Source organism: Schistocerca nitens, chromosome 2 (genome assembly GCF_023898315.1).
Source record: "Schistocerca nitens isolate TAMUIC-IGC-003100 chromosome 2, iqSchNite1.1, whole genome shotgun sequence".
NCBI classification, from domain to species: domain Eukaryota; kingdom Metazoa; phylum Arthropoda; class Insecta; order Orthoptera; family Acrididae; genus Schistocerca; species Schistocerca nitens.
In genome coordinates this window covers 563,252,583-563,261,156 of record NC_064615.1, presented here as the reverse complement: position 1 = coordinate 563,261,156, position 8,574 = coordinate 563,252,583, and the positions used below count along the sequence as shown (strand labels likewise).

Sequence of the window (8,574 nt, the reverse complement as noted above, 5' to 3'; positions counted from 1 at the left end):
GAGTCCCATAGTGCTCAGAGCCATTTTGAACCTACTGTGCAGACCGCGATGCTGCGGCGCTGCGTGGTGGCGGCGGCGCTGGTGGCGTGCTGCTGGTGCCTGCCTCCGCCAGGCCAGCGCTCCGAGTGCCCGGGAGACGAGTCGCCGCTGAGGCAGCGCGCGCGCGCCGCCGCCGCCGTCTTCACGGCGCGCCTGCAGTCCGCCGACGCCGCTGCCGGCACGGCTGCGGTGAGCGTGCGCTCGGTGCTGCGCGGCCGCGCCCTGGCCGCCCCGGGCCTCCAGCTCAGCCTCCGTCTGCACGCCGCGTGTGCCCTGGCTCCCGGACTGCGACCGCTGCGCACCGCCATCTTCCTGGTGGACCGCCGCCTCGCCGTCCTGGGCAGCCCGCTTCTGCTGTCTCTCCGCAACATCGCCGCAGTCAAGGCCGCCCTCACCGGTAAGTACCTCGCCGAAGCACCGCCAAACATTGGGCCAGCGGAACATACGTAGCTTATGCCCCTTTCACAGGCAGAGTAGCTTCGACGTACTACGCGCTGTCGTGGTTTCTATAGTGCTGCTGAACGCTCAGAAACGATCTGGCTCGTTCATGTCGTACGTGTACCGTAAATGGACAAATGAGACCACAGAGCTCTCCAGCAGCAAATGGTTTTTGCAGCTGATGCACGCGAACTACAACCGAAGAAGCAAAGGAAGGAAAATTATAGTTTAATGTCCTAACGACAGCGTGGTTATTAGAGACGGAGGACAAGCTCAGATAACGAAAGGATTTGTAAAGAAATCGGTGGTGTCCTTTTCAGAAGAACCATCCCAATACTTGGCTGTAAACGGGAAACACAAATCTCGATGGCCGGACGTGGATTTGAACATTTCTTCCCGAATGTCTGTCACGTGTACTAACCACTCTGCCACCTCGCACGATAAACTACAGAAGTGTTCTCGAAATGGACTGGCGTGTAATAGTTTTTCACTTTATCAAAGACGCGAGACGGAGTCTCTCTAACTAGCAGAGTACCCGGCGTTGCCTGTGTATGTACTTCTTCCAATCTTCTATTAGCCCATATCCTCCTTCCCTCTCTCCCTGTCCGTCTCCACCACCCCCTCTCACTGTCAATCTGCTTCTCCCCTTCTGTCCATCTACTCTTTCCCCCTCCGTCCATCCCCTCCTCCCCCTCTAATGCCATCTCCTCTTCCCCATCTCTTCGTCAAGCTCCTCCTTCTCCCCACTCTGTCCATCTCCTCTTTTCCCCTTTCTCTGCCCATTTTCTCCTCCCCATCTGTTCATCCCCTCCTCCCCATATCCCTGCCTATCTCTTCCTCCGTCTGTATCTGTTCATCATCTCCTCTTTCCTTTCTCTGTTCGTCTCCTCCTTTCACCGCTCTCTGTACACCCCCCTCCCCTTTATCTCTGTCCATCTCCTCCTCTTCCTATCTGTGCCAAATCCCTCCTTCCCCATTGCTGTCTGTCCATCTCCCCGTCCTCCTTTCACACTCACCCCAATAGGAGACTGGTGGTTCTTAATCCCAACATAATTTTTTTTCCATATTGTAAGTAATGTGTGTACCAAATTTGATCGAAATCGTTTTGGATGAACTATTTATCCACGACTTTGGCTGCATACGCATATTTGATACTTATTTAATATCTTTAACACGTATTTGTACACATACTTCACCTGTATCTCTAGCGAATTTTGTGCTGCAGTTTCGTTTTCAAGTTTTCAAGCAGCTCAATGTTTATGTCGTCTTCTGAACTCTGTGTTGTGCAATGATATAATGTTGCGGATACATTCAGCAGCATATGTCGACAGCGTGTACGAAATGTCTTGCGAATAGAGTTAGTAGCAAAGAAGTAATAAATTTAAACGCTATGTATGGTGCGGCAGTTTTTCAGGCGCCTCGGTGTTTGTGACATATATCTCCTGATCTATTTGTGGTGCAACGATAAATTTTTGTAGGTATGTGTGGATACTGGACGTCATACCTCCTGAACTAGGCGTCGTAAAATGACATTTTTGTAGGTCCATTCAGCGGCAGATGTGCATACCGTCTGCAAAAAGTGTTGCCAATGGAATTAGTAGCAACGAATTAATGAATTTAAACGTATAGCATGAAGCGGTAGTTTTTCGCGGCTGTTAGTGTTTATGACGCTATATGCCCTGAGCTAGTGTGGCATAATGATGTAATTCTTCTGGTACATTCAGTGGCATATGTGAATACTGTGGGCAAAATGTATCACGAATGAAATTAGTAGTCAGGAAGTAAAAAATTAAGAAGTAATGCATCGTGTCGCTGTTTTACTGCTTGACAAGCGAAAATTTAGTAAGCTATCAACTTTTTTCCTTTCATTGTTTTGTGGGCGTCGCCAGCGTGAAAAACTTTCATGAAGGTTTGAAATTATGTGTAAAGTTAGTTACAATCTAAATGCTCTCATTCTCAAATATTGGATGACTAAAGTATGCGTATTGTTGCATCGTGAGCTATACTGCTCTTTCGCCCCACCCCCGCATCTTTGATAGGTGGGTGGCTCTTTCCGCCACAGGGATTCTTTCCAGACAGTGAATGATGTGTACCAAGTTTGGTTGAAATCGGACCAGTGGCTTAGGTGTAGATGTGCAACGTACGTATATATATATATATATATATATATATATATATATATATATATATATATATATATATATATATATATATATATATAGTCGTGGACAAAGCGAGCGAGACCCTCGTTTTTTCGTTATGCTGATCCGGACAGCTTTAAAGTCTGCTACACAGCGAAACAGGCAAGGCGACGAAGTGCTACCAACATACTATGCACAGGCGTGAAATTGAAAACCATCCGAACTTTGTCAGACTGTTTTCAATCATGTCTAAGACTATATTAATGCTGATTAGTGTGTTAAACACAACACGTAAATATAAGATATAAATGAAAGAGGAAATGCTAATTAGTATGAACTGTACTAATAAAAATGAATTTCAGCTTATCGAGATAACATAACTATTTTAGTAAGACAAAGTACCCCAGATCGTTACGAATTAGCAAAATATTATGTGCATTCGGCCGCGAAACGATCTGTGTCAACGTTCAGACCAGTCATACTGGATTGCTGTTGCGTAAATTATCTTTACATAAACAGCCGTATCTTTAGATTGCATTCACATAGAAGCTCACTTTTTTTACACCACCAAGGAACCGTATACCACAGGAAGTGTGTTGTCCGCAGCTCGTGGTCGTGCGGTAGCGTTCTCGTTTCCCACACCCGGGTTCCCGGGTTCGATTCCCGGCGGGGTCAGGGATTTTCTCTGCCTCGTGATGACTGGGTGTTGTGTGATGTCCTTAGGTTAGTTAGGTTTAAGTAGTTCTAAGTTCTAGGGGACTAATGACCATAGATATTAAGTCCCATAGTGCTCACAAGGAAACCTCCCCATCGCACCCCCCTCAGATTTAGTTATAAGTTGGCACAGTGGATAGGCCTTGAAAAACTAAACACAGATCAATCGAGAAAACAGGAAGAAGTTGTGTGGAACTATGAAAAAAATTAGTAAAGTATACAAACTGAGTAGTCCATGCGAAGATATGCAACATCAGTATAGGACTCAAGGAGCGCCGTGGTCCCGTGGTTAGCGTGAGTAGCTGCGAAATGAGAGGTCGTAGGTTCAAGTCTTCCCTTGACTGAAAATTTTAGTATCTTTATTTTCGCAAAGTTATGATCTGTCCGTTCGTTCATTGATGTCTCTGTTCACTGTAATAAGTTTAGTGTCTGTGTTTTGCGACCGTACCGCAAAACCGTGCGATTAGTAGACGAAAGGACGTGCCTCTCCAATGGGAACCGAAAACATTTGATCGCAAGGTTATAGGTCAACCGATTCCTCCACAGGAAAACACGTCTGATATATTCTATACGACACTGGTGACGGCATGTGTTGTGTCTATTTCATACAGCATAGATACAATGAGGTAGCTAGGTGCACGCTAAACTAACGCAGACGGGCTTGAAGTACTGGAACAGGAGACTTATTAATGCACTAAAGAAAAGTACGTAGTTTTATAATACTTAACTTTATTCTCTTGTTGGAATACATCTCTCTTGAATATTAGTACGCTATAAGCACTGATACAAATGGCGCCTTGCTAGGTAGTAGCTATAGACTAAGCTGAAGGCTATTCTATCTGTCTCTCGGCAAATGAGAGGAAAGCTTCGTACGTCTGGTCGCAAGCTATGTCGTCCGTACAACTGGGGCGAGGTCTAGTCCGTGTCTTGTGACCTGCCATGTGGTGGCGCTAGGTTTGCGATTACACAGTGGCGACACGCGGGTCCGACATGTACTACAGGACCGCGGCCGATTTAAGTTACCACCTAGCAAGTGTGGTGTCTAGCGGTGACACCACAGCATGTGTGTCACATGACAGGAATATGTTGTCTACCCACCTAACTTGTACACTTGGCGAATGGCTAAAAAGATTCTTCTACCTTGCCCGATTTAGATTATCTTGTGGATTTGATAATCACTCCCAAAAATTGATGAAAATATAAGCGTTTGTTAGATAAACTGAAAATAATAAGTTAAACTTTTCACCCAAGGGTAGGTTTGAACCAAGGACCTCTCGCTCCGCAGCTGCTTCCACTAACCACGGGACCACGGCGCTCCTGGGCTCACGTGAGCCTTGTTGTTGTATATCATGCGTATGGACTACTCAGTTGGTATATTTTGCTTATTTTTTCATAGTTCCACACAACTTCTTCCTGTTTTCTCGATTGATCTGTGTTCAGTTTTTCAAGGCCTATCCACTGTGCCAACTTATAACTAAATCTGAAGGGGGTGCGATGGGGAGGTTCCCTTGTCAGAGCCAGAGCCAGGAAGTGCGATACATTTCCGTTTATTATGTCTACCTGTACTCGAGGTAAACGGGTTTTAAGGGTTGGGTAGACAGATAGACGGTCAAGAATGTGAGACTTGTAGGGTTCCATTTTTACCGATTTAGGTGACGAAAGCCTAACAACGAAAATAGCTACGACAGTTACTGAAGATGAGGGCCGCATAACTAATTCCCCCTACTCTTTATTCGAAATGTTCTAGTTGCAGTCGATACATCAGCATAGTAATCGTAGCTACGCTTTCGATCCAAATCACGTTTACAGGAAAGCAAATAAAATCCATTTGCCTATACGCGTGGTAATTCAGATCATAGTATTAATGCCACCGCGTTTTAGAGGTGCGAGCATTTCCATAGCTTAAGAAACACTTCGGCTAATGAACGTTTCCTGGCTGTGGCGAGTCTAATGGAGAATTCTAAACATTGTAGAATACGTTTGGCAGCTATGTCGCCGTTTATTTCCTGGAGTGGCGCGGAATTATCCTACTAAATTTACAGTATTTGGTATTTCGATAAACATCCCGAATGATTGTCACGTAATCCGTGACATAAAGGTAGAAAATTCATGTTTTTGAGTCCAGAAAGCTCTATACAACAGAAACTGCAGATCATTTTGCTATCTTCACTGCGAAATTGCCAGCTTATTCATGTCTGGGGTAATAATAGAGAGCTGTTTGCCTGGGCTGTCTGCTAGCTTAGTGAAAGGTGTTTGCTGCTGCAAGGGAGGTCTGGTTTGTTTTCGGTTCTAATCTCGATGGAGGCAGATAGACTATCAATAAAGCAATTTTAAGAATTTTTCGCGCCCCCAAACGTTTTTTTCCTACCTTTATTCTGTACCGGCGCCCTGTGGATGTCAATATGAAACTCTTGTAGAATTTCACACTTACTACTGCCTACTTTTTCCGCTTCTGTCAATAACTGAATTGATTTTTAACTGAATTTCGTTATGAATCTTCACGCATTGCTAAATTTGCACACTTTCATGGTAGGTCAACAACGGTAATCCAGTATGACTGGTCTGAACATTAACACAGACCGTTTCGCGGCCCAATGTGCATAATATTTTGCTAATTCGTATCGACCTGGGGTACTTTGTCTTACTAAAACAGTTATGTTATGTCGATAAGCTGAAATTCATTTTTATTGGTACAGTTCATACTAATTAGCGTTTCTTCTTTCATTTATATCTTATAGTTACGTGTTGTGTTTAACACACTAACCAGCATTAATATAGTCTTAGACATGATTGAAAACAGTCTGACAAAGTTCCGATAGTTTTTCAATTTCACGCCTGTGCATAGTATGTTGGAAGCACTTCGTCGCCTTGCCTGCTACGCTGTGTAGCAGACTTTAAATATGTGCTGATCAGCATAACGAAAAGGCGGATTGTACATCCATTTTGATAACGTGTATGAATTTGTACTTTTGACGTTTTACAGGGACTGTTCTTGTACAAGTGCCCTTTCTTCTTCTCAATTTTCGGTTGGTTGACAGCTCTCTACCAGAAAATGATTTCTTGATTTCTGCTTAATTCGATACTACTGCATTGTGTATAGCTGGTTTAAAAAAAAAGACAATCATAGTCTTCCGAAGGCTGTCTTACCTTGTAACGTTCCTTCTAGGACATTTACAAAGAACTGATTGTGTCGTTTATGTGACCAATCCACTCCTGTCTTCTTCGCTCTGTTGTTGTCCTAGGTTACCTTTCTTCGCCAGTTGTTTGCAGGACTTCCCAGTAGGTGTTTTTATCCGCCCACTTTATCTTTTACAGGTGTTTCCAGCAATTTGCCTCAAATTCTTCAAGGGATTTCATTTCATTTTTGCCTGTTGTCCATTTCTCACAGTCACACATTACTATATCCCAAATACAGCTCTCAGTCACTCTTTTCCGCACGTCAATATTTATTTTCTTTGAACTAAGTATTTTTCTTTTATTCCTGAGAATTGCTTTTGCTTCACTAATTCGTTATTTTATGTCTTGTTTCCTTCTTCTGTCTTTAATTACCTAACTTTCTAAATAATTTTATGACCTTGTTTGTTTTATTTTATTTCCTGTAATTTTAACGTTTATCTGCTATGGTTCCTTGTTACACGGGAATAGCTCTGCCTTTTCTGAGTTATTTCCACTTCGTACTCATCCGTTAGTACTGTACCCATAATTTCTAAGAATAGTTGGCTATATCTTTCATCTGGAGCTATCACAGCTAGGTCATCTGCAAACCTCTGCATCTGTTTTCTGCGTTCTTTTTCCAGTTGCTCTGATACTTTTACAACATTCTTTCTACTCGGTTATTGAATGCACCTACCAATTCCTAAAATATTATAAATTATTTTCGTGATCAAGCAACCATGATACACTTTCTGTATTGAAACGAGAAGCGCCCTGCATATGACGTTACCACGTTCTCTCATCTCACTGGCCAACGCTCGTATGCGCGTTCAGAATATTTGACTCGCTTGATGTTGTTCTGCACGTTCGGAAAGACTGCGCAACCTGCATTTTCCACCCTCTGAGATCAGTAACTCGACATGTAGCAAGTTGTCATTCGAATTCTCGGCCTAGGTTTGTGTGAAGACGGATTTACATTCGGTGTGCTGTCGATAGCGAGATCAACAGAGATCGAAGACGTTCTCCTTATGTCGGAGAGAATGGAGACAGAAAAATTGCCCATTAAAAGAAAAGGACGGATATATGTAGAGACATTTCTGGCTGGTTAAGATAAAATGTCCAGCAGTTTGCTAGTCACACTGTCAACAGAACATGGTGGAGCTATGATCAGATTGTTTCAGTCCTTCAGGATATGGAAACGCAGTTGCATTCTTGATTCTCAGAGCAACCTCTGGTATTGAACAGTGAGTACCATGACTTGGGTTGACTTGTCACCATTCGTACAACGGAAATATGTGCTTAACAAGGATGATGAACACATTCGCTAAATATTGCCAATTTATTTGTAATACTCTGTCATGAATATATACTTCGCATCTTACAATCATCATGGATTATCGCATTTCTACTCAACCTGCCGTATACGACACCCTCAATCCGGATCCTTCCTACTACATTTGTGCTGGATATCTGCTCGCCTAAAGATCCTGAGTCCTCAACAGAACAATCAAATATTTAATTCCCCACGTTGCCGTTGCAAGACTATGTTTCCCATCAAGTATAATTTGTGCCATGTGCAACAAATGGAAATATTATGTCGCTCACACGAAGTGACACAGAGAAACCGCGGAAACCTCAATGAGGGTAACCAGATGAGAAATTGAGACTCATTTCCCAAGCTTGTTCTACAAACAGATACGGACCTGGTACGTGATTAATACTTTCTACTTCCACTGAAACGAAAAGATCTTCATTAAACCGGCCTTAATATTGCAGTAATGCTGTAAATAGAGGAAATCAGTCTGGTTGAATGTGCGGTACGTAGGCTCAGTATTCAAGAGGGGTGATACAGTGGCATACAACTGACGGAAAACTCTTGCACCACTCCTGAAGCATGAAATGTCCTTCATCTACGAGGATTAGAAAAAGTCATATGAAACACCTTCGTACAAACACACGTTTCAGCGAAGATTTTGTGTACTATACTGATGGTTTTCGTTTCCTTTAAGTACTGTATCTTCTCTGATTCACCACTACATTTATGATCGCTATCATATAGACTTATACAGTACTTATTTATTTGTGGCCT

At 43.2% G+C, this 8,574-nt stretch overlaps 1 long non-coding RNA gene across 1 annotated transcript in view; it reads left to right on the top strand.

The window, feature by feature from the left end:
* The first annotated feature begins 311 nt into the window (after positions 1 to 311).
* The window catches only part of LOC126234492 (uncharacterized), an 88,227-nt gene continuing 79,964 nt past the window's right edge, over positions 312 to 8,574 (top strand). The window contains exon 1 of the long non-coding RNA XR_007544738.1: positions 312 to 436. This is a non-coding gene — a long non-coding RNA (uncharacterized LOC126234492). The remainder of the gene's footprint in view (positions 437 to 8,574) is intronic.